Genomic DNA, 27,368 nt, shown 5'->3' with positions numbered 1-27,368 from the left:
TAAAATGACTCCTCGTCGTTCAAATAGACAGTCCAATCGGTACTTAAGACACAAAGTTACCCGAGGAAGGAAAGAAATTATCCGGGGTAATGATAGAACCGCGTATACAGAAGCTATTTAGGAGAGATGTATATATTCTGAATACTATTATTAACGTAAAACGAAGGGTCCCGAGAAACGCTTCCGGCTTTAAACTCAATCTGTCGACGATGTGGAATAAAAGGAGAGAGATTCATGTTTTTCCACAAACGATCGAAGGTTGTCCGCGGTAATCCCTATGAAGGGTCTAGCGTAGAAAGGAAGTGGCCGATGAGAAAGAATCCAATATGGACGCTGGTCAATCCGATTTCACGGACCCTCCTGCCATCCGTCAAATATGTTATTGGATCCTCGCGCGATATCAGCGACTACCGAAATCCCGGTTAATGTCCGCGGGAGTGGTGATCCGGATATGGTGCTCGAGTCAAATGGAATCTTGGAAGAGAAACGAGAAAGTGAGACATCTTTTTAACACGGGGCAGTAACGTTAAACGCCGCTACATGCTTGTATACGTAATCTATTATTTAAAGCGTGAATAAATAGAGTCTAAAATAAGACGCATCATCGGACATGCGTTGGTATTAATGTCCATTTTTTTTAATCATCTCTTAATCGCGACGTCTATCAACGGGGACAATGCGTCAAATTACATAATTTTAAATTACAGAGAGGCTCATTTGGAAGAAGAATATGCGCTATAGAGGACTTGTATTAAAAATAAGTGGAGAGAAAATTTGTCAATCTTTTTAACAAAACGGAAGGAATGCGATGGCCAATAGCGACGTTGCGATCGCAGATTCGCACTTCTTCTTTCGTCTCTCGTCCGCTAACTCAATCCTATAAATCGTACGATTCAGCGAGTAGTAACGCCCAACTCGTTTCGGTCTGGTCACAATCGGAACAATGACGCGGAGAGTGTACCCTACCGGCAAGGCAGAAATATGGCGGTCCTCCTGCTCGATTCAGCTCGTCGGCTAGTCGAGAGATAGCGAGAGGAGAGCGAGAGAAAACGCGCAAGGAAAGCGAGACGGAGAGATAAAAAGAGAGAAGAAGGCGAATCGCGTACACGACGGATGGTGGAAAAGAAAGAAACAGTTAAACGCGAAGAGGTGGGTGGGGGAGGGGGAGCGAGGGGGGTAAGAGGGAGAAAGAGGACGCGGAGGAGGAAGTCGCGAGCTCCACCTTCTTAATTCAGGGAGAGGCGATAAAAATGACAGAGCCACTGCTCGCCCGCGCTGACTTATATCCATTTACTACACAACGGGTGCCTGACAAAAAATAAGAATGGAATAAATAATAGCTTGCTCCTCTCTCATTCAAAGGATAACAAATGCGTCTCTGAAAAGGTTCCGGCTGACAATGGGGTGGAGAGTCGCTTACACACGGTCGCCCTGTCGCTCCTCTCGCTCTCCCTCTCTCTCTCGCTCTCTCTCGTCTACCTCCTAGAGCCGTAAAGAACCGCTCGCGGTTGTGTAACGAGAGTGTCCGCGACGTAGAGTTCCCGCCTTGCTTAATGCTCGAGTCTGTGCCGGACAAAATGACAAATTATGTCGCGAGACACATATTTTATATATATAGCATGTTTCGTAAATGTAAGAGTTTAAATTTTGAAAATAACGCGCGTCATGTATGTGCGTACGTAAAATCAGGCGTCCACTTTGTAATGTTTTATCTCTCGTACAAAGAGAAAATGTGAGATTAAAATTCTCGGAGCAGGAGACAAGTTCCGGACGCGCTCAATAGTAGCGGGAAGAAAATGATTTGTCGTCGTTCGTTTCGGCTGTCATCGAGTCCCGTGACACGTTCCCATCGTTCTACGCAGGAAACGCGCGGAATGTCGAGAATATACGAGAGAAAAGCGGTTAAGCTAACGGGAGGGAGAGGTAACAATGCGGCCTCGACGCGATCCGCGTGCATCGCAGGTCTACACCTCGTGGTCTACGAAAGGAACATCGGGACCAACGCGGCAGCGACGTGTCGACTTATATCTCGCTGTGTATAGAGTAGACGTAAAGCGACTAAATCCGCGTCACCGGTCAGGAATAGCGGCGTGAATAATAAAGGGGGGCTCGGGCGACGGAGGAGATTGCTCGGTTGTGTATAGTGAAATGCACAGAAGGGCGTAGAGACCCCTTTCCCCATTCTAGGCGAAAGGGGGCAAGGGGGAGACGGGGATAAGGTGGGCTCGCGCAGCGAACGGAGGCCACAATACGAGCAGCCGCGGCCCGTTGTTGCCCACCGGGCCTAATCCGATTAGAGCATGCACCAAAAAAGAGCAAACGCCCAAATCGCATTTATATTAGCTTCGTGAATGAGTCGTAAATATTTATGTTGCACAGAAGCCCGTGGAAGTGCGGGCACCTCTAATCGGTTCACGGGTGTCGTCGACCATTGAAGATTTTTTTTCGCGACTCGACCGGAGAGTCTCTCCCTCCGATCTCCGAGATAAATCGATACGAGAGATTGTCCGCTTTCTCCGAATTACAATTTTCCTAGATTTATTCTGCGCAAATGCGAATGGATCTCGCAAATCCGTAATCTCCGAGCCGATCGCGAGCCACAATTTTACGACTCTCCGAAAAGTTAACCGGGAAATTCGCAGCGAAAAGAGGGAAGCGGGAGAGGGAGCGAAGTTATCGGCGTAAAAAAAAGTCAACACCTCTGGCAAAGTGTCGAAGAGCCCCTCTCTAATTATTCGGCATCGGTGAGTCTTTAGTTCGTGGGGCGCATCAATCACCGCGCGCCTCTTGTCAGACGATCGCGCAACTCCTGTCCGAGTCGCGCGGGTCGTCCCGCTTGAACGACGGACAAAATTTCTTCCCCCGGCTCGTCGGGTCGCGGCTGCAAATGAGTTTATAAAGGCAATATCTCCGTTCGCGGTGTAGTTCGTCGAACCGCCGTCGTCGCTGTCTTCGTCGTCGTCGTCGACGTCTACGACGTCGTCTCCGCGTCTCTCGCTCCCTCTCTTGTTCCTTCCCTCTCGCTCTCGCACGCGCGCGCGGCGCTAATAATAAAGTTTCCTCGGGTGGTTCGACAACGCGTAGACAGATTTTTAAATTTCCCGTCACAAGGAAGAACCGCCTCCCACCCGCTCGCTCGTTCCTTCTCCTCTCTTCTCCTCATCCCCTCTCGCTTTTTCCGCCGCTTCCACTTCCTCCATCTTCTCGCTCGCTACCCCCGGCGGCTAGATTCTCGATATAACCACTAGGGGCGACGAAGTAGCGGGGGAGGGTGCTCCCCCAAGACCGAGGGAAAAATTAATAAAGTTGAGGAACAAAGTAAGTTGGATGGCGTAATGCTGCTGCTGCTAGTGCTGCTACTGCTGCTGCTGCCGCTGCCAGGAGAGAAGTGGGAGAGGGTTGGCGCAAAGAGGGCGGAAGGCTTCCAAGGATGGACTTTATTATAACGGAGTGTCGACTCTTTTATGCTCCTTCCGCCTCCTCTCGCTTCTTCGCATTTTCTTCCTCCTCTGCTTCCACTACTTCTTCTTTTTATCTCCCTCGTCCCTTACCCTATCACCTCGTTATGTTGTGCCAAGTGCTGATATACACGTGGTAGTCTTAACTTTGGCAAAACAACGCTGTACGCTCGCCGCCGTAGGTTTCCTCTCTTATTTCGTCGTTATCTTGTATTCTGCGGTTCGCGTTCCCTTGTTCGCTCGACACACGCGGTAGAAAAATTAATTGGTTCTTTAAAATGGCTTTGCGTATTTTACGCTTGGAGATATATGGAATTTTTGCATCGTCGATATTAATTTTCAGTCACGAATATTCAAATTACCAATCACCATGCTTTACGCGTTTTATTTCCGCAAAAAGGATTCGAAACAAGGGCGCGGATGTGCGATGAGAAGAGAGGAAAAATCAGTCACACATTCCCGATTCGCAATGAACCATCGCCTCGAAGGTTGCATCGACGCTTCGACGTCCAATGGACGATGTCCGATGCGATCGGGAAAGAGGAGGGAGAGGAATGAGAAGCGAGAGAGAAAGAAAGAAATAATAAAAACATAAGGGGGACGAAGGGAGAAGGAAACAATTGAAAGGAGAGAGCGCGCGCGCGAAGGGGGATGAGGATGGAAAACGGCAGGAAAGGGACGGACGCGAAAGAGAGGACGATCATTCGCGCAACGGTTGATGGACAGCGGCGCCAATTTGACGGTCGGAGGCTTCGGCCACGTGGGGCTCTTTTTTTGGTGGCGATGGCCGACCCACCCCCACAAACGACTGCCAAGAGCCGCTGAATATTGCATCGGCTGTTTGAAAGGGCTGCTGCATCGCCGAAAGAGCGTGCTGCAGAGAGAAAAAGAGAGAGATGTATGTAGATATGAGAGGCAGCGGCTGTAACCCGGGAAGGAGGGGCGGGGAGGGGGAGGGAGGAGAAAAGGGGAACGAGTAGACGAGAGAACGCGGGATGAGTGAATCGGGGGCGATGGGGGTCAGGGTGTAGCAGCGTTGGGTGGCGCGTCACACGCTCTACCTACACCACCTTGCACCACCTGCTCACCTCCACGCGGGTTTTCGCTTCCATCACGGCTCGTCGCTGCATATCACACGTCGGTCAAACGCCACTCTGTGCCAGCAATGAAATCGCTATACGTTCGCGCGCGTACATTCCTACGTGTGTGTGCGTGCGTGCGCGCGCGCGCGCGCCCAGCGTGTACCGTGTACGCATGCAAGCGTGTGCGAGAGTGTCTCTCTCTCTATATATCCCTCGGCGTGCATACGAATTATTTATTCCGCCAGGGCGTCGCTTACCGCTCCGACGGTTACTGGCCGATCATTCGGCCGATTTTCGGCACGGATGACCGTATATGGGATCTTTGTTTTGCGTCCATTTTTTTTTCATTTCTCGTTTCCCTTCCTCTCGTTTCTGCCCTTCTCATCCACGCCATACATGCATACGCGCGCGAGATACGTTGCAACAACGTACGAATTCCATTGCTCGCAAACATTTTCATTAGAGATATCAGCATTGCGGACATCGCGTTAAGCGAAGCATAATCATCGATCGGGATAAATGAGCTCATTGAGACGTGAAAAATTACATATTTACGTTAATATCCGAATCTTGGTTCGTTCTCACTCATCTACAGAGCTGCGAAACAATTTTAAGAGCGACGTAAAGTACGGCGGCTCTTGAGAATCGAGGACACTCGAGTCGAGGCCATGAAAAGAAGATGAGGCGCGAAAAAATTAAACGTCAAACCCCGGAGGGTCCGCATCCCTTCAAACGACATCACCGGTAAAATGGCATAATCGCAGTTAGGCTCAATTCATTAAGGAATTTAAAGAGGGCGACGCGGAAAACGACAGAGCGGACCCTTAATGGTTTTCCCAATTACGCGGAAAGTCGGTGGATGGCGCAAGTCTCAAAGCTGGCCTAGTCATCTGTAATAAAATAAATTAGCAGAGGAGCGGGACGTGCGGAATAGTGCAATTATTGGCTTGCCGCCCCGACAAACTAGATATAACGCTTCTCCGTTCTCGTCGTACCGATTGCCGCAACAACTTCGTTTACGGTGCTTGAATTGGCCAATTTATAATAACGCTTACCGTAAATCTATCTCTCATTTCCATCTTTTAATTTTATACATATATAATTTGTTGTAGAATTATTAAAAAAAAATTATAACGTTTAGGAACACGCAGTCGTACCCACGATTACGATGCAAATCAAACATAGTTGTGTCTCTTGTAACCACGTGTCTCATTTCGGGCGAGCATTCCTTTCTTGCCACGTTTAAACGGTCGATCGTTGAGTTACGCGAACTCATTTTGTAGCCGACAAACGCGCTAAGCAATCCGGTCGCGTACAACCTGAACCAATCCCGCAAGGATAGCGACGAATGAGAGAAGGAACCATTACCGGGGCGAGAAAAGTAAGATCAGGATGCGGGTAGCGTCGCGACGCCTAATGAACCCATCAGCTTGGCGCGTGCCCTTCGCACAGAGTTGTGATTAGACTGGGCATTGGCTTCCGTACGAAACTTATCCCGGCTATATGTGCCGACCAGTTCGAGGAGAAAGAGAGAGAGAGGGTCTCGGTCGCGGGTTTCAATTATACTCGAAGATTCTCCCGACAGTCGTTATTCCACGGAGATAATATCGTACGTAAGTCGTTCCCGAATAAGAGCGAGCGATCGAGGGAAAATTAAACGTATGTAGATTAGAATCGTAAAACGTGGCGCGCTTAATTCAATCCAAGTTGTTCGAGAAAAAAAAAAAAATAAAATGCAACTTATATCCCGCGCACGCAATATCTTTCCTGCGTTATTACTTTTTATTTGTCGCGATTTCGCAGAGGGGAGATAATGCAGCGCCATTCGTGTTGTTTCCAAATATTGACAACTCGCCCCCCGCTATTATGCATCTCGTAGAACGAACTGTCCAACCTGTGAATTCGCGTAACACGACCGTCTCTTACCTTTCTTCAGGGAGCGGAGTCGTGGGGCAAGAGTCATTCGAAACGTGTTTTCACGAATGACCGTGTAATGACGAATAATGGGACCCTCCCGAACGGCTCGGGCTTGACATTTCTACGCCGCGTGATGCACGAGAAAAGCGATGCGGAATGACTGATGATCGTCTTAAGGTTTCTCGAGGCGAGCCCGAAGAGAGAAAAGAGAGAAACGATATACGTAAGGAACAGGTAGCCCCGGCGAGAGCTAGCCCGCGGGAGTCACATACTGAGTCCTGAATGGAAGAGAGTCCTCGTATTCCCGGAACGTGGACGCGCTTTGTCTTCTTTTTCGTCCACCTCTCTCGTCCCGTTCGTCTCCTCCGTCCCCCTCGTCGTAGATTGGACAGAAAAGACAGTGCGGCCAAGAAAAATGCTCGCTCGCCCCTGGTGGCCCGTTCGAGATTCGTGCCTGTATTATGCGAGTTCTTTCTCTCTCACTCTCTTCTTTCCTCTCTCTTTCCTGCTTGTAAATACACACGCAGGAGGATTATGGATGCTCGCGAGCGACTTGCGTCGGTATCGCTGAATGGCTCTTTCCGAGAGCCTGCAGAAAGAAAGAGAGAAAGAGAGAGAGCAAAGGAGATCGCTAATAGGCTTAAGACGACCGGAAAGGAAGGACTCTCCCCGATTCATTTTGAATTAGCTCCTCTCTCGAATACCCCTCTCAGTCACTCCCAAAGAACTCGCGCGCGATAAATACCAGTCACATTACTAACGCGTGTTTACCCACGCACTGGCTTTTCGTATGTATATACATACATGCCGTATATAATCTTGGGTACTCTTCCTCTCGTTCTCTTTTTATCGGGCTTTGACGTTGCTTCCGGTTATAACTGACAATAAGACCTACGGCTGTCAGGGCATATTTTACGAGATAATCGAGGCTTTAGAGGCGTGCCCTCGTCGTAAAATTCATGCGAGGATAGCATATGTAATACACTGGTCAGCTTAAAAAAATCAAACGTGACTAATAATAGTCATCTCTCTCTAATTTACTTACATTTTACGGATGTTTATAGAATGTTGCGCTCGTAATATAACGACTGGCTCGTTGCGGCCGATAAACCTTACCCTTATTTACCCTTATTTAACTTTCATTACTAGCGCGTAAACTGAGCTTTATTGATATTTGCTTAGAAGAGGCAAAGCCACGGATAGGATACTTTGGTCACGCGTAGACTATCAGGTTTTTATTCGATCCTGAAGTTGTCAAAATGCTACGTTCCTTTATTTCCATTACTCGTTATGTAATATTGTAATTTTTTTTAATTAAATAAGATGCAAAGCTTCTTTTTCTTATCGAGTACAGAAAGTTTATCGAAATCAAGTGCATATAATAAAATAATGTCACTGGAACGAATTAAGATGTTCTCGATGATATTAAATAAAGCGAGATCCGTCTTATAATATGAAGAAAAAATGGACTTTCGATGTGATTAACTTTTCCTCCTGGTCAGCTGAACAATTTCTCGAGAGTGCTTTAAGCATTGATCCCGTAGGAGAATTCTCATTCTACGAACGATTCGACTTTTATGGCTGTAACGATCGCCGCGTTAAAAAAGAGTAGTCGTTGAAACGAAGAGTAGTTTTATAAGGGTTCTCCCGCTCCCCCCGCCGCCATCCAGCTCACCAAAGTCTATTACGGCGCTTGAATAGCGAGATATCGACGTTAGCTGCGCGAAAACGAATCTTTTTTACGATTTGTTTACAGCGATCTCACTCCACTGCGATCCGTTTAGACAATCGCGTGGGCGACTCGCAAATCCTCGTTCGAATCGTTGGATAAGAAGCTCGTGAGACGAGGTGTCTCGTTGAAATATTTTTACTTGACATTTCTTTTTTCGAAGATTCGATTATGTCCTTTTATTCGTTTCAATTTTCGCGAATTAATTGCAATCGTTAACTAGATAAAAAGTTACGGAGACAGACATTTTATCGCCTTGGACCGATCGTGAGATGCGTACAAGTACGCGAACGCTCGAATCTTATCTAAAGAGATGGTTGCTGCTCGACAAGGGTTGTTCGTACTTAATTCCTTATCTTGTAGAGGAGCGCGCTTAAGATTGCACCCTTCGAATATCGACTTACATCGTAAATTTCAATACGGGTATGCGTCGTACGACTTTGAACGGACTGCGTGGGCGAACTAGATGATTCTTGTATGAATGACCGTTGGTCAAGATGATGGCAGCACTGATCGAAGATGAGTTGACGAAAACGATGGACCAGTTTTTTTCTGGGAGTCGTCATCTTTAAATTATACGAAGAATTCGTTGAGGAAACAAATAACTAAAGAATGAAAAATTTGTTAGAAAAAATATCTATTGAATTAATATCAATAATATAAAAAGAGGACATTTATTTTGTAAACTATAATTAGACGAAATAGTATAATATAAATATAAATAATATAATAAAAAATTTGGAAACGTCTCAAAAACGTTTAGAATTAATAACCAACACATATATACAATTGTGTGAAAAATGAAAATATACTCGTTCATGTTTACAAAATAAGTATCATGCCGATTGTGGATCGGGCTCGACTGCCTATCCTAGTTCGGAATCGGCCCCCCGGGGACAAAACCTTTTAGTTCTTTTCTGCAACACGCGTGATTTTCGGTCGACCAAAAATATGTCACAATCCAATGCAAAAAGGGGACTCCGAAAAATGTCCAACAAATTAGCAGAACGATTCTTCCTGTTATGTACTACCGTTGTTCGCAGTAGGGGTGGGACTGTACCGTCTGCCTGAAAGAGAAAAGTCGTGTTCTCTGACGCAACCGTATCTAAAGAGCTGTCGTCTCTCCATTTCTTGAAAAGTCACTACGTCTACATTTACTCCTCGTGTAGCATAATGTCCTCTTTCCATTTTTTCCGTCAAGGTAATCGTCCTTAACGAACGACATGAAAGTGGACAATAGGCGTGGCACTCTCTTAGTTTCTTCGAGATAAGAGATAAAAATGACACCGAAATTCATTTACCGATATGTCTAATTAAAACACAATACAAACATATTTTGTTATATGTAATATATAAAGTTTATTATATGAAACTTATAACTCTCACCCTCTATTGTAAATAATGCAAGATTCTCAAAAGCACGAAATTATATCGCGATCTCGACGAGGGAGAGCTCTACCACTCGTGGCGACAGACGACGATTGTTTCTCACAAATCGGACTACCGTATACAGAATCGTGGCGACAAATGAAATATCGTTTCATCCATCCGGCGGGTAGACTAGACGGACGAAACGTAACAGAGCCGAAACAAGACCGATATTGGCGGCGACCCGGCGATGGAGCCGACGATGGAGAAACCAGAGACAGTCCGCGGACTAAGGCGGCTCGTTAAGTTCAAAATAGTTGGACCACTACTAATTCAAGCTGACATAATTGGGGGGTGTTTGTTACCTGCACACCCTCGTACGAGCGTTCCTCGTACAAGATCGTATAACGAAGAAGAACATGGAAAACCTCTTCGGGCGATCCTAGGGGTCGATAGGCGATGCTATCGTCGCCCGACAGCTTGTAGCCCAACGTGCCCTCATCCTCCATCCTCGCTTCCTCTCTTTTTCTCCGCCGGCTGTCTTTCTTTCGATATACCTCCCACCTTTTCTATCTTTCTGCCCGATGTGCGCCGAGCGAGAGAAGAAGCGCGCTCGTCCTCTTCTCTTCCCGTAACTTTTCCTCCTATCTCCTCTCTCGCTCCTCCGTCGACGTCTTTCCTTTCGGCTTTGTCGCTCGATATATACGCAGATATACCTATACAACCACCTAGCCGATGACCCTCCGATAGCCAGGAGATAGCCGCCAGATATTCGCGAACTGGAGACAGCGCTCCAGGCTCGCTCCACCGTGAAATTCATGCGCGTATCTACAGGCTACGCCAAAAGACTTTCATCAACACACTTTCGCTCTGCGCCTTTATGTTGTGCATCTTTTAAATGTCAATCGTATCTCTTTATTTTTCTCTGTAATATATTTCGAACCTGATAAAGTTTTTTGTCAAAACAAAGTTTGTTATGATTATTAAAATGTTATTTGATTCATCTTGTAGAAGTCGACCACGTTCGTAAGTCTTATTCTCGTCGATTACGAGTAGTTTGAATTACAGATTCACATACTTTGTATTTCTCGTGCGATTATCCTGTTTGATTTATTGCGCGACGTGACGGTAAAGATTTCGCATGATATTTTAAATGAGAGAGATGTACATTTGCTCTCAAATCATGCAATCATATGTCTTGTTTCGATATTCCGAATCGAAATTTTTCTATCACTTTAGTCTTGAGTTTTAATCTATAAAATTTACTTTAATTTTCTAAGCACGTCAGATCATCTTTTTTTTAACTTAATTTTATTATTTTATTCATAATTATTCTATCCAACCTATCGAGATTTCTAAAATCCACAAATATGAGAAACTCATTTACTTTAATTTTCTAAGCACAGTCAGATCATCTTTTTTTTTAACTTAATTTTATTATAATAATTTATTATAATTTTTATTATATAATAATAAATCCACAAATATATGAGAAACTCGAGGTTGAAAATAAGAAAAAAATTTCGACTCGGTTTTCGTACCAAAGGAGAACAACTCGTCCTGCTCGTGCCACCGCGAGATCAATCTGCTCCTCAAACTAGTCTCACCGCAGACGAGAATAGAGAACCGGGCGTGTTCACACATCTCCGTGTAAATTTTCTTAAAACTCCGCGAGGTCAGGTTGTAAAGTCAAGGTTTGACGTGTTTGCGTAGCGATAGGATGACACGCGGGAGAAAGGAGATAGCGGGCGAACCCGAATGTGCAAATATCCCGCGATCCATTGGTAAACAGAGGCGGTCGCACGTTAGGTACCATATCCGAAAAGCCGAAAGTGGCTGGAAAAATCCGCAGGCTGTTGTCTCGAGGCCCTCTCGTCCGGGAAGAGGATATTTTGTTTGCGCGAGTCCGTTTCGTTTCGCGCTGGCAAAAACCGACTCGGATTTAAAGCCCGAGTCACGCAAGTGTGTTGACTGATAAAACTGGAAACATCGCGTCTAAACTGCGGCGAGTGTGTATCCCGCCCTTGGAGTCCGCGCGTCCCGAGAGTGCCAACAACTTCGTTCGACAAACGTTCCACATGCCGACGAAATATCCAAGTTCTAGACTACAGAAAGTTTCGCACAAAGAACTGTTCGAGGCGAGGATGCAAATTTTGCTTAAGCGTGCCGGCGTTAATTTTTCACGTCGTCGCCAAGACGCACGTTGTCAAATATAAATATCTTTCTAAGGGGGAAAAATAATAAAATCTCGTAATTGCAATAATCATGTCACAATTCTTGTGATTGCATTTTATCGATATATTTATATATTATACAAATATATATATATATATATATATATATATATATATATATAATATAAATATATAAAATATCATTTCATAAAAATATATAACATATTGATATAATATGTATATGTATCTCGTATCGATATAAAATATATATTTATTTATTATCAATTTATTTATCAGGGAATCTACACCAATCTTTTAAACTCTATTAAAATATTGTGTCTACAACAATATAATAAAACCATAAAAATGCATCTTATGCGTAGAGAGTTTAGAAGAAACTTGATCTATTTTCTCGAATAAAGCGATAAGAACCTAGGACATAAAAGTACATGCGCTCCGAAGATTTTTCGAAAGAAGCTCTTATTTTTCGGAGTAAGGTTCCTTGTAAAGAGACAAGAAAAAGGTGAGGTCACACACGAAATCGATCGCTCCATCATTGACCGAATCCCTTTTTCTCGCGAGTAAGCGTTCCGGGACGCGCGTTTTGGAGCTCGCTCCAAATCCGAACCGCAAATAAACAAACAGCCCGCTGTTCTCCTCCGTCTCACCAGAGGATCTACGAAGAAGAAACTGCTCGTGAACGGAAGAGCGTGCCGACGACGGATTATAAGAGAGCCGTATAATATGACTCCGCACACACGGTCCTTTCGACCGGGGTCCTCGTCGTGTCGTGTTTACGGGTCTTCGAGACGAGCGTGTTTCTCTTGGCGGTGCTTAATGGCCATATTTTCGGGACTCGGGGGCCGTAAAAGTGACAAAAAGCGGCGACACTCGCGAGCGCATGTTCAGCGTCTGTCAGCGCTCGTAGGTCCTCGCGTTCCCCTGGTAGTTTTCACGACGAGGTGTGTGCGTCGGCGGGACACACTCTCGCATGTTCTCGGGTGACCGGGCGATAAGACGAGAAACGACGTTTCCCTTGACGGAAAGAAATCGTACGGGGCTCGTATACTCGTTTTTGTTCGTCGATGGACGTTCAACTCTGTGCTTTGAAAGAGAAAATGTCTCCTCGCGTCCGAAACGCGAAATTATTAAACATATTCCTCGCCTATTCGAGTGTTTCGACCGACGCGAAAAACCTCGTCGCGAATATTTCGGATCGATGTCGTAATGAAATTTATATAATAGATTGATCTATTTTGGAGCGGATTAAGAGAGATTCCTCATATACGCCGCGGCGACGCGAGGACTGGATTATTTCATCGGATTAGCTGATAATTTTACGTCGCATTCACAATTTAGCGATGCGCTAATTAAATTAAGCAACTGGATTTAAAAGCGCACAGCCGGTGACGCACACTTCGCCTGAGATCTCGCGCTACGTACTTATGTAGAAAAGGAACGGAGGATTAAGCTCTCTTTCTCGTCCATCTATTTATGAATCTATTCGGGGACATTGGCACGAAAGAAACTCTACGAAAGTGCGCGCGCGCGCAAGCCCTGGAATAAACGGTCCGCCCGTATTATTTATAAGCAACACAAATATGACAAAGATGACGAGGCGTGAAAACCGCGCGAATTTATGTTTCGCCGTCACAAACGAATAGCTTTCTCGCAATCGTCAAGACGAACAAGCGGCGGCTCGAAATACTTGCTCCCTATTAGTATGCACGTATGTATATTCCGATATGCGGCGCATGTCGTTTCTAAGGTTCATCTCGTCGTCCTTTTTTCCTTCTTCGGTGGAGAGAGAAGAGAACGAAAAAGAGAGAGAAAGAGGGAGGGGGAGAGGAAGAGAATGAGAACGTTTGCCGTGGCTTACCGGGATTATTGACGTTTTATTCCTAGACGATCTTACGGTATATTATTCACGTCGCGCCACCAGTCGAAAATGTATGTATTTTTCACTAAATTACACACATTTAGAATAGTCAGAGAAAGAAACAACGATATTTATAATCGTATATAAAATAGAGAGAGGAAGAGAGAGAGAAAGTCTTATATAAATAAGAACAACTAATATTACTATATACCTTGTCAAAAAATAAGCATCTTTTTCCTTTGCCAAAATTTTCAGAAATATTCTTTTCGAGATATCTCATTCTTTAATGTGTCAATACAATGCATTGTTGTTTCTTGAATCTGTATATAAAAATTTTTTAGTTTTCTCGCTATAATTAATGTTTTCTGGCTCTAATATAAACAAAGATATTATTTATATCTAATATTTATATCTAATATAAATAATATTATATCTAATGTAAACTTAATTATGACAGAAATAAAACATTAAAAAATGAGACATCTGGGAAGCAATGCATTTTCAGAAATTTTGAATAAAAAAAACATTTAATTTTTGACAAGGAATACAGTAGTATCTCGTATCGATCTACTCTATCGATATGAGGCATCCTACATACATCAAGAATCGATCTACATTACATTCCGAATCATAAAACATTTCGAACAGAGAGAGGGAGAGAGAAAGAGAGCTCTAATAACGACACCATCTTTCGCTAGCGAACAATAACAGCTCGAGGGGAGGCGATCTATATCATTCGGGAAGGAGAACACGTTTCCGAGGCTCGTGGTCCTCTCTCACTCTGGTTATTTATCGGCGAGATAAACCGCCGCGTGGCTGTTAAACGTGCCGGTTTAACATAAACACCGATAAGTTGACCGCGAGAGGCCCCGACGACATTAACCAGACGCGAAAACCAGAACTGCGCGCGCGAAGAAGGCGAGAGCATCTCGTGTCCCATCGTCTCGCTCAGTCTCGAGAACTCGCGTTTCTCTCTCTCCCCCTCACCCCCTTTCTCATTTTCTCTCTCTCTCTCTCTCTATCATCCCATCTGTCATCCAGCACCTCTGTCCGTCTTTCTTCTTTAGCACGGGGACCGCCGCGTTTATACATGCTTGCGCATGAGTACACCACCTACATATGAACGTTTACGAGCATACACACGGACACACGTATACGCACTCCCGCGGTGTTTATGTATCGGACAACTGTACGTGTGCACCTAATGTGCCACGTGAACATGCGTGTAGTTGTACCTGAATTGCTTGACACATGCCGGCTTAACACCACCGACGAGACTCAATGAGTAAGCCCGACATAAGGGGTATCCAGTTTAACCCTTTAACCGAGGAACCGATGTAACACTCGCTGCTTACTCCGGATCGCTCGCATAAATTGACGCAAATAAGCAAATTGTTTACATCCCAGTTGACAAAAATCAAATCACGCTCTCGACTCTTTTATATCTTGTTATAAATCTTACGATGGATTATATTTTCAATCGCTACAAAATATCGTATTTTTATAAAAAAAAAAAAAAAAAAGATTGAATATATTCCCATTTCTAATATAAAAAAATTTATTTTTAAAGAAATAAATTTGATTAAACAATGTATTATTTAAATAATGCATTGTACATAATTTTAATTAAATTTCGATGACAAATAGCAATTATTCGTTTGTTATAATTGTTTTCACAAACGTTATCAATCGGCAGAAAAATGCAATATTGCGATATCGCCGTAAATCGAAAGAAACGGGTAACGTGTTTTAACGCTCGGTCACGCTCGTGAATTTTCATCGCGTGTGTGCATACGTGTCATGTGTTGTAACCCGTAATATGGAGGACGCATTATACGTACGAGTGTGTGTGCACGCACCCACACACGTACACGGGACCTCATCCGCTATAATTTACGAGAGGTCAGCTCTGGAACAAGTATATATTTCGCTATCGGCGATCGGGGAACGATTATCGACAATTGGCACCAAGCATAAATTTTCTACAGGAATCTCGCGAATGATTTCCTTCACGCGATTGCCTCCTCAAAAATGTCAAAATCGAAGAAATATAATATTTAGCTCCTTTCAGATGTACACGGCTCTTAATGCATGTTTTCACGTTCGACTTGTGAGTGTTTTAGCTATCTAAAACGCTAACGTGAAAATTTATTTATTGCACGGTGAAAAATAATGAAGTATTGTATTATTTAATTATGCATGCGATATCCATTTAATTCTGATGAGAAAAGAAATATGGATTTTATGTCGCAATTTGAAAAATAACTGCATAATTTTTGCCTCCATTATTTCTTGTATACAATACTACATATTTATACGATTATTTTAAGACAGTGTATTTTATATCGCTTATATATCTTTGTAATATCGCATGTTACATGTTATAATATCCAATTGCACATGTTATATAATATCCAAAATTAATATGTTTTTATACGACAAGAATTTCTGTGTTTTACAAGCGAATTATATATGTTTGGAATCATTCAAAATTTGTTTAAATATTTTTTTGAGACGCTCTTAATAAATCTTTATGCAAATTATTGTTATGATAATGTACACAGAAACTGCCGTGACATCTTTTCCTGTCGTTTCTGAATTTGACTTGCTAAGAATGTGACATTTAGAAACAATGTAGTTCAAATCGATATTCAATACGATTGTGCAATATAATCGATTAAGACTACATAATTAGACGCCGGCGGAAATACTTAAATACTTCAAATCATGTCTTCGTTAGATTTCACACGTTCTTATCGCGTTAGACAATAATTATACAAAGTGTTTCAGAATAAAACGCACGCTTTAACTTTAAATATTACATTAAGATTTTAAAATAAATAAGACAGTTTTTTTTAAAGATGCGCAAGAATCTTGTTTAAGAAATATGACATCTAAAATTATGGCAAATTGTAAGAATGATAAGTAAAATCATTAGCCACTCATACAAAATTGTCTCAATAACTGTGCATGTCAGTATTATAAATCCTACATGAATCAAATACCTCTCTCATACCTCTTTATGAAGAATTATTCAAATATGTGAAAACAATTACGTTTTGAATAAGACGTTTGCTCAACATATTTATATTCCTTCATGTGCTCCGGTAACATCCTGCACATCGGGGCTTTATGATGTTGAAGCTAAAACGCGAGAGACAAGAGAGAAAGAGCGAGAGAAGAGCGCGAGAGACACATCTAACTAACCAATGTAAAATAAATCGTCCTGGATCTATTTATTTATAAAACACAATGTGACAAGCGTGCATATAGACGAAGCTTAAGCGGCCGCGATTTAGCGTGCGTTAGTCACGCCGTAATATATTACGGCCGAAGTGGCGGGGTCGTTGATGCTCTTTGGGTTTGTTTGCCCGCAGCTTAATGGATACACCTCAAGGACTTTTCTCGTGCTTTATAGCCCGTGCGGAACCGCTTGGATTCCGTCCAATGTCCGCAGCACTCGGCACTTTTACCTCCAGCATCCTTTCTACCGTACCTACTCGGATCCTGAACATAATCATTAGCCGCTCTCTTCGTTTCTCCTACATATTCGCGTGAAATAAAGTCGCGGTATCATCGTAACGATCATACGAACGTCAACTACATATCGACTTTGTTTAGAGTATGGAAAGAACGATCTAATTATACTAGTGTTGTTTCTTGTAATTATCGCGACAAGAGGTAGGTTCTTCTTCCTATGTTTCCTGTACAGAGTGTTTCTTAATAAATGCGAAAAATTTTAGGAGATGATTCTTTGTCGAAAATTAAGGGGGGTTTTTCATATAAACATTAAAAAGTTCTAATAAAAAATTGAATAAGGATTCCTAGTTTCATCCCCTTATAACAATACGGGAGGCTGAAAAAAATATTAATAAATAACCTTTTTACTAGCAGAAGATATCCACCTAATTTCATTTCTTTAACTTGTTCCAAATTTGAGAAAAAAATAAAAACCTCATTTTTACCCCCATTTTTGGAGGAATGTAACTCCACAGGAAGGGATGTAGGAGTATATGTTTATATAAAAAATCTTCCTTAATTTTCAAGAATCATCTCCTAAAATTTTTCGCAATTATTAAGAAACACCCTGTATTTCCTATCATTTTTGTCTCGCGATGGAATCATAGAGTAAATCATACGTTCATAGGAACAAATATCCCCGGATGCTATCTTCCCGGATTCATTATCTCGCATCTCGGCCGCGATGATACACGCGATTCCACCTTGTTGCGCTTTATTTAATTATCGATATCCGACCGCGAGCTTCCACCTTCTTCGGCCGTCAATTTATCGCGGAACATAACCGTAGAGACGGCTCCCACTGGACATTAATACACGCGTACAGCAACATAATTCGCGGATCGCTTATCTATTATGAGCGTGGAACGTCGTATCGGCTATCCACCGCTAATTACGCTATTTGTCAAGATTCCTCTCGATCCTTAATCCTTCTCTTTACTCTCGTATACGCGCACTCCCCCTCGCTTCTTATCTCTACGCGTCCGCTCCAGCTTCCCGTCTTACCTGCGAGATAACACGGCGATAATCCCTCCAGACGAATTACCTTTTTTTTTACGCGCGATTTTCATACGCAATTTTCAACACATCGAAACGCGTATCTGCCGTGTAAATTATGTCAACGCGACACTAATGCATGATCGAGCGGTAAATTGCTCAACGCATTTTCCATTTTATGCGACGTGCAACGCTTGAAAAAATTGTGTACATATTTATCATTTGCATCATTTCTAAGGTCATGTGTCTGCGGCTACCGGTAACGTCACGAATTGGAAACGCATTTACATATAACGACGGACTGTTCTATTAATATCAAATCGGTTCATTTCCATTTAGAATTCTAATAATCTAACAGAATGCTAATAACGAAATGTTTCGTATTGCGAGTATTAGCGACTCGATTATACATACATACATTGCCATGATACAAAGTCAGAGTGTTTCGTTTTATTTCTTAATATTCTGTTTCTCGGACGCGTTAATTGCGCGTGATTTTGATGACTGATTTCTCCTGATGACTTTTCTCCTCTCATCTAATCGATGTAATTCCGCGAGCCTGTTAAAAAGCAAGCTAACTCCGAATAATCACACTAATCTACTAAAGTTCCATGATAACGAGAGAGAGACTTGACTGGAACAGCGGTCAAGAGGGAACAAGAAGCGGGGAAATTGTCGCAAATGTGGGTGAATGAAGCATGTGATATGTCGAATGAATGGGCACTCTTCTGGTCTCTTTCCGGTTTTATTAATTTCGAAAGGCGTCCACACATTGAGTCCATCTTAGCGCAGGGTCGACTCTCTGAGCGATTCACTCACGAATGAGATACGAGGGCACGCATTACGGATCGGCCGTTCAATGCTCGGTCTTGTTTTACCTAATGGCTCTGAGATTGAAATTTATGACGCAGGTTCCGCGGTACCGTCGATCAACGATAGAGTTGTATATTCGGAGGAAACAGTGCGAGTCTTTATCTCGGATGTTCGCGGAGAGGAAAATATCGTCGAGAGCGCGAAAGAGAGAGAGAAAAGGATAGAAGATGGCATCATCGAAACGGAGATACGATAATTGTCGGAGAATATCTGAAAAAAGACTCTGTTTACTTTAATTTTAGATATTTTATCCTTTATATATTTTATATATTTTACGCTTCTATTTTCAATCTCAATTTTTCAATCTTAATTTTCTTTTTTATAGATTCCAAGATTTCAATAGGTTTATTTTATACTGGAATTGAATTCCCACTTTGTACCTTGAATAGGCAGCAAACGACCAGTTTCTCACTTAGAGATTTAAAAGAGGAACTTTCGATAAAACTATTAAGATTAAATGCTTTCAAAAGAGGGTGATTTGACTGCTTAAAGTATCAAAGAGGATTGAAAATTGAGATAAAAAAATAGGGAAAAAAATTGAAGGCGTACATATATCTGCATCAATCCAGAGGGGAACACTCATGTATATATTGTATATCGTATCGCGATGGCAGGCGTTAATTAAGTTTCGAGTTAAGAGTTTGTACAAAGCGGGGCGCCCTTTCTCCCTACGCCGCAGGATTCTCCCTTTCCCTTTTTCTCAGGACCATTGCTTTATAGCATGGTGGAGAGCGAGGCGATCCACAGATCCCCGCTCGCGGCGCGGAGGATTGTTACGAAAGGATTTGCGGTAATCCTCGATCTAATTTGCATGCTGATGGTAATGGATGTGTATCTCTTCTCTTATTCCCTGGTTTTGTCGCCGCCTGCCTCTTTCCGAGTCGTACCTTGCGAAGTAAAAGGCTCGCTCGGAAGAAATGCAGGTGGCTATGTCCATCTTATCAGGTCGCGCTGCGTCTGCACCTGTCCTTTATAAGGGCGTACGGAGAGTAAACATTGATAAGGATTCTTGGCATAATAGATATGCTACAATATATTGAAACAGATGTTTCCCCGAAAATAATGTAATTAATGCAAGAGATTGCGCAAAAATATGCAAGCTTTTTAAATAGAGAACCTCATTATGTCAGTTAAATCTCAAAGTTGAGAAAGTTACATATACATAATTCTCTTGATCTTATATGATATAGCAAGATTGAGAATATGAAAGACGTGACGTCTAATAATTTTATAAATAATACAGTAAACAATTTATTTCTGCAATGAAACTTGAATATATTAATATATACTACTATACTAATATACCAGTATATATTAATATACAAGGTGTTTCGATAAGAGTAGGTATAGAGCAGGTAAAATTAACTCCATAAATTTCTATAATTTTTTTTCTATAACGCATTTTATTATCATCATTATTTATTTCGATCGAAAAATTAGTTTTGATGAAGTGAAAAAAGAATACCTTTTTTAAACAAAATGCAAAGAGAGTCTAAAAACATATTTAAAAAATATATATATAAAAAACCTGCCAACTCTTCAAAATTTCCCAAGTCAGAACCACTTATAAATAATCCGCCCCTGTCTCTCCGACGTGGTATCAAAAAAATTTATCATGCTGTTTTAAAGATCTTTATAAAACATACAAATAATTATTAGAAACTATTAAAATCTACAAGCCGATACAAAAGTTATTTAAAAAATTCTTTTCAAATTTTAACGTTAAGGACAAGTATCTTGGTAGACAAAATTTTACGAGAACTCATGGGGTTATTTTTACCTGCTCTACGAGGAGTTATTTTTACCATGCCTACGAAAGATCGTTTACAATTGCCAAAACACCCTACGTTAAATACTCGAAACGCCAGTAGAATGGTCAAAGACGAGGCCGCGGTTGGACTTCGCCTACCTGTAGATTCATCGACGCGACGTACAAGACAAACCCCAACATATATCTCGCATATGCACGTCGTGTACCCACGGCGATCACGTGCACGGAGAGAGAGCATCGCTCGAGGCGGAGCGTGTACAGGCGAGCGGATAAAATAGGAAGACGAGGAAGAACGCCCACCGTGGCCCCGCAGGCCTATCGGAGCCGACGGCGATGGGAAAAGAACTCGTCTGTTAACAAGATGGTGCTTACACTCCTCGTCGTCGGCGGTCGCACGGCGATCGCTCTCCATCCTGGCTCTCCTCTCTCGCGCGACGGTCGAAGACGCGACCGCGCGGCGCCTTCTCTTCTCCGTAAGCCACCTCTCGCCTCCATCCTACCCTTTCAACATGGCCGACTTCCCTCACCCTCTGCCGATCTCTCCTCATCCGAGAGGCAGCAGCCCTCCTCTCTCCCCCGGGTCTCTCTCTTCCTCGGCCGAGCTCGTTCTCCGCCTCTCGCCCTCTCTCTCTCTTTCTCTCTGTCTTCTTCTCCTGGCACTTTTCGAGTATTCGTGTAATCTACTCAGGCCGGCGACAGCACTTTGTTCGGGCATTATCGAGTACACGTCGCGTATAGATAGGTGGGTCCTTACGAAACGGCTTCTGTACCGAAGATAATGATAATTCTCGGCAGCAATCGTCGTTCGGGTTTGCATTACAAGAGTGAATCGATGATGCGGTAAGAGAAATAAAGATAGGAAATGTATATGTGAATCTTTCGAGTCTATGTATGTATGTATCAAAGCTGATATAAAATTTTCAAATACACGTGCGAAAACCAGAGGAGGGAAATATATAGAGCGTGTATTTGTAGTTGCTCGGATTTTGCATTAGTCGGATAAAAATCCCCGATATATACGCTAGTGGAAGTAATTACCAGACCTCGGGCTTTTTAAGGATCCGAGAACACGCCACCTGAGCATTTACAAGTAGGTCAACAAAGTGAAATCAGTAGACGTCACTAATAACTGATAAGGCGGGAAACAGGCGACTCACGCAATCAGTTCTTTATCATGGATTCGTACAGAGAGAGATACGTAGCTCTTATATCCGTAAAATCCTAAATTAGTCCATAATATATATGACATGAATCAAATTGCACACAAATAAAATAATCAAGGGGTCAAAATTTCAAGAATATTCCATAAGCAATTTTTTCACTTTACTTAATCGTTTTCCACTCTAGAATTCTGGGTCAAAATTTTCTGCTATTTTCAATCTTAATTTTTTCACATTTATAGATTCCAGAGGATTTCGATAGGTTTAATTTATAATAAATTATTTTATAAAGGAAAATTAATTTATTAAAAATTTAAGGTATAGGAATTGAGTGCCTACTTTGTATCTTAAATAAGCAATAAAAAGAAAAAGACGAGCTTTGGTAAAATTATAGATTAAATAATTTCGAAAGAGGGTGAGATTGGACTTTGACTTGACGTGGATGTTAGATTGAAAATTGAGATCGGAGGAAAACTTTCCGGAGCCGAATATTTGTAGCGCACCGTATTTTCCAACGGCACACGCGACTCTTTCGCACAGTCCGACAAGACCTCCATGCGTGTCGAACGATCCTGGATGCTTGCTACCGAGGAGCGAGGGTGGAACGCGCGCGCGACCCTCATGTAAATTGCTTCATACCACGAAGACTCGACGCTCGGCGAATACGCGAGAAGGAACGCGCACTTACAACTCCGACGACAGTGAAAAGAAACGCGGGAGAGCCTTCTGGTTTACGAGCGCGATATGACCGTGGTTCTCTGCCAGACTTTATATTACTTTGCGGGCCGACTCTCCGTTCTCCGCCTCCTCCCCCGAGCGATCAATGCGCCGTTCGTCTGGAACCGTTCGTTTCTACCAAAGGAACGGCAACATTACCGTACCGAATCAAGCCCGACGACGATTTGCTTTCCCCTCGTGTTAAATCAAAAGGAGGCAAGATGGATTTTCGATGTACTCGGTAAACTCCCGGAGACGATATACTCGCGCGCGCCGAGAAAGAGAGAGAGGGGGAGTACCCTTTCATAATTTGTAAGTTAATTTAACTCTGTCGCTCGTTTAGTCGTTTGATTTATGCGAAAGAGAACTAATAGCTATGTCCTCCAAGTAACGTATTTATCAGAAATATACGAGACGACATTACGCGTCTCTCTCTTATACATATGTTAATAAAAATAGAGATCACGGATATTCCACGAGCAAATTTTTACGGTAATCGAATAAATTTGCGTCGACGATGCGTTCGGTGATCGATGAAAATGCATAGACGACACGCCCTACGCGTAGCATCGATATCGCGAACCAAAGAAGCGGCGCCTAAGTTAATATTTTTGCGGGCGAGATATTGCATAAACGGTTAAAATAAAGAAAAAAGGAATCGATCGCGTCAATAAAACGACATAGGCGTACACCGCCTATGCCGAAGGTATGTTCCGATGACGTCCAAACGCGGACGGCGGTTCGTCCATCCGCTTTGAAGATCGTCGACGAGAGCCACCACCCTCCGCACGCAACAATATACGGTGGCGCTAAAGGCTCTCTCTCCCGTACAATTTATTGGCACGCCAGCTGCGGCCGACCATCTCCGTCTCTCTCCCTCGGACTTATAAATGTAAACGAAAATCTGTAACGTTCGTGGTCGGTGAGGCGTGCACGGGAACGCGGTCCACCTCTAAAAGGGGCGCCTATCCTGCCGATACCGAAGAAGCTGAGGTAGGTGGGAAGGGGGTGAGGTGACTGGCGATCGGATTTAAAGGGAGCCGTTGATCGACCAACAAGTGGTGGCGGCTGCTTCAAAGGATCTTTCCACCTTTCTCTCTCTGTTACCTTGGTCGCTCTTTCTCGTTCTTTTTCATCGACAGATTTCCGTCTCGCTCCCCCCCCTCGTCTTCTCTCTCTCGAGTGACAATCGGCCTCTAGCCGTGGTATTTCCTCCGAAAATGCTCCCGCACCACTATCCGCCGTGTCTCACCCATTAGATTAGGTGTCCAGGTCCGATGTGGGATGCCGCGCCGCACGAAAAAGAGGTTTCCGAGGCAGAAGCATGGTGGAGGAGACGCGGAGGACCATGATCGAGGGAGGGGGAGAGGGGGAAGAATCGAGGGGGAGGATGAGGAGAAAAGGACAAAGTCGATAGCGCGACACGACCGCTCCTCGGCTTAATGATGTGCCAGCGATCCACTTCTGCACTCTGCTCCCGAGGATGCAACTGTCGAGAATACATTCGCCCATTCGGAGCTTCCCTTCCACGTCGAGTCGTACTCGAACCGATCGTTTTCTCCGTTCGGTTCGCGACTAAACTTCTGTACGAATACTTCGGCATGTATAGCGACAATAATACAAGCTTCTCGGAACAAAATCGACAATTCGATACGTTGTTTTAGCGATAATAACATGAATTTTTATACAATTATAGAAAAAAGCGAGAAGGACGCTCTCTCTCTCTCTCTTTCTCTCTCAACTCGATATTTGAAATTTTTCTACCTCATGAGCATTAATTTCAACGATTCAGACGCGAGAAACACACCATCCGCTCGAAGAGTCAAACGCTACCCGATCGCGCGACAATTTGCGTAAAGGGGCGCGCGTTCGCCAGGTATCCATAAATTATACGGCCGTGCCATTAGCAGGGCATTTTGCGATAACGCAAGCGTACGCGAGCGACGAGGAGGGTAGCGTGCGAGGAGGGCCAGGAGAAAGGGAGTAAAGAGGGTTACAACGCCAATCGCGGATCGCGCGAGCGGGATCGCGGGTCCGCCTACATCTGTTGGGTCCATATAATCGTTTATACGGTCGAGCCAGCTGATGCCGGCTCTCTCTCCCCCTCTCTCCCACGGCCATATAACCAACTTGTATGCAAATTATATTCATGCAATGGGATCTCGTACGATTACGTTGCCGGTAGCCCGGGCGCGAGTTTACAGCGGCAACACGCGTATAAACCTCCGCCGGATAGATAGCCGTGTTTCTCCGCGTGAAGGTGTAAGTGCGGCGCGGCCGCAGCCGCACGCGCATTGTGCGTACGCGGGCGTCTCGTACGTGTGGGTGTAGGTGTAGATATATCTGCGCGCGCGCGAGATCTACCTACCTACCTCCCTGCGAGCGTTACGCATACGCGCGCACGTACGTAAACACACACGCGCACGGGAATAGTATCTGGCCGGCGTTCAATTATGTACCGGGCCTGCCGCTTACCAGTAATTTTCCGAATACAGCGATAATCGCTGTTATTATCATGGCGCGCGCTCCTTCTACCTCTCTCCGCCCTCCGAAGCCCCATAGGCATCACCACCATCATCGTCCCTCTCGCGTCTCGCTTCCTCCTGTCGTTCGTTGCACTACTGCTATACCAACAGCTCAGCCGTCATTTCGCGAAGCGGATGAAAGAGAGAGAGGGAGTACGTTTATGGTTTAATTGTTGCTGCGTTTAACTGTAATTAACCGTCCCGTAGACGTCTCGAGATTCCTCGATCGTTGTTCGAGTACTCGGCTTTTACGTAAGCGTTCGCGGATTCTAATTGGCATTTAATATATTATCGAGGAAGATGAAGCGAAGGAATGCCATTCAGAGGAAAATGCAATAATGTAACTGATTACACTCGGATGCAACGATCGTATTGCGTCATCATGGGCGAAATATCCTTGTATCATGTTACTTTTAGATTAAATTGAGAGCAAAGTGAGAGTATGGGGCTTGGCGCGTAACCGCGCCCAGTGAAACCGTAAAGAAAGCTGCAATTACGCGTTGTACTGTGTCTCCTCATCATTCGGCGCGCTAGTCACGCGAATGCTATCTTGATTCACAAAATGCACATTTTTCCGAGCGAAACTTATCGTGGTTTGGAGACGCAATACCCAAATTAAGGCGAGTAAGCCAGCGCGATCCGAATTGAAATTTTTAAATTTTCAATCCTTATTTTTTATGAATTCTAGAAGATTCGATAAATTTACAGGAAATTAATTTATGGGAGAAATTAATTTATTAGAAATTTAATTTATAGAAATTAAACCTTCATTTCTTATATTTCAAATAGGCAATGAACGAATAATTTCCCACTTAAAGATTTAGATAGAAATTTTTTTGTAAAACTAGATTAATAGGTTTTTAAAATAGAGTTTTGATTTGAAGGGAGATTCAATTGCTCAAAGTAAATATATGTTTGAACATGAAAAGGAAAATTTTGATTCGGGCAGCTGCATCGAGCCAAAAATATATCCTATGCAAGCGAGACGTGTTTCACGCGCGTGTAATACGTCGCGACGACGACGTATTCTCCGTGGCAGCTGCAATTTCTACGATTACAACTGCGTTTAACCGCGAGTACAAGCCGGTCGTTGATATACCGTTAGAAACGCCGGTAGTCTTGTAGATCGACGGATCCGCCGTATTATTACGTCGAGAGCACGCGTATCCTTCGCTCCCCGCGCTCGCGGATTAATACTCGACGTTTCGAAGTGATAACACCATCCGTGGAATCCCATTGTAGGCTGCACCGTAACATCCCGGCGAGCTAAATATCCTTGCTTGTAACCCGTTATACATGTGCGACACGTTGTTGAAATTCACTTTCCAACCTAACGACGGATGTATCTCACTTGATATTTCCATATTGAAATATTTCTCCTCCATTTTCCCACGTTTATAAATTCTAAAAGATTTCGATAGGTTTTATTTAGGAAGTAAACTTCTTTGTGCTTCTCTCTTAAAGACAGGCACAATAAATGAAAGTTTTTCAGTTGTGGCTTAAAAGAGGAAGGTTTTGGTAACACTATATAAATTGAATAGTTTGAAAAGAGGGAGTAATCTGCTAATTTAATATCAAAGTAGTAGATTAAATCAGTAAATTTAGAGAATATCAAAATGTTGGAGTGCTTTTAATTTATTTTGTCGCTGCTTTTTACATTTTAACGATCCAGCGTGTGCGTTCAAATTTTAATTTTAATTTTTAACCATATTTTTATTTTATTTCGTTTTTCCTGTCATTTAATTTAATATTTTTTCTCTCTCACTAATGTAATGATTTTTCTGTATATTCTAATAAATAAAAAATAGATAAAAATGGGATTGAAAGAGAAAAATTTGAACTTGCTTATTGCATATCTCTTGTTACGTGTATTCGAGCATAAATAAATTATTTGTATTTTTATATATATTAAAGAGAGAGGAGAGAGAGCACAACGTCTTTTTCCTATTCAGTAAAAATAATCGACAGAGCTATCACAGCTCGTGGAATGTAACAGGCTTTTGACGAGCACTCTCGATGATGTTGAGCGGCGAATTAAGCTGATTTTTGTTATATCTGTTCTGCAGAGGCGTCGCTAATGCGTCTTTGTTTCCGCAGGTATCCGCGGAACTAATTGGATAGAGGTCGCCAACGTAGGAGATAATGGATATTAATTACCACGCCTTACTTTCCGCGGCATTAAACATTTTCTTAAAAGAGA

The 27,368-nt window shown here is 43.1% G+C and overlaps 1 long non-coding RNA gene across 1 annotated transcript in view; it reads right to left on the bottom strand.

The window, feature by feature from the left end:
• The window catches only part of LOC145963033 (uncharacterized), a 269,815-nt gene that overhangs the window by 152,285 nt on the left and 90,162 nt on the right, over positions 1-27,368 (bottom strand). The gene's annotated exons all lie outside the window — the stretch shown is intronic.

This window comes from Camponotus vicinus, unplaced genomic scaffold (assembly GCF_025532165.1).
Source record: "Camponotus vicinus isolate PSW18456_S1 unplaced genomic scaffold, iyCamVici1.0 SCAF_12, whole genome shotgun sequence".
Taxonomy (NCBI): Eukaryota; Metazoa; Arthropoda; class Insecta; order Hymenoptera; family Formicidae; genus Camponotus; species Camponotus vicinus.
This window is presented reverse-complemented; position numbering and strand designations above follow the sequence as displayed.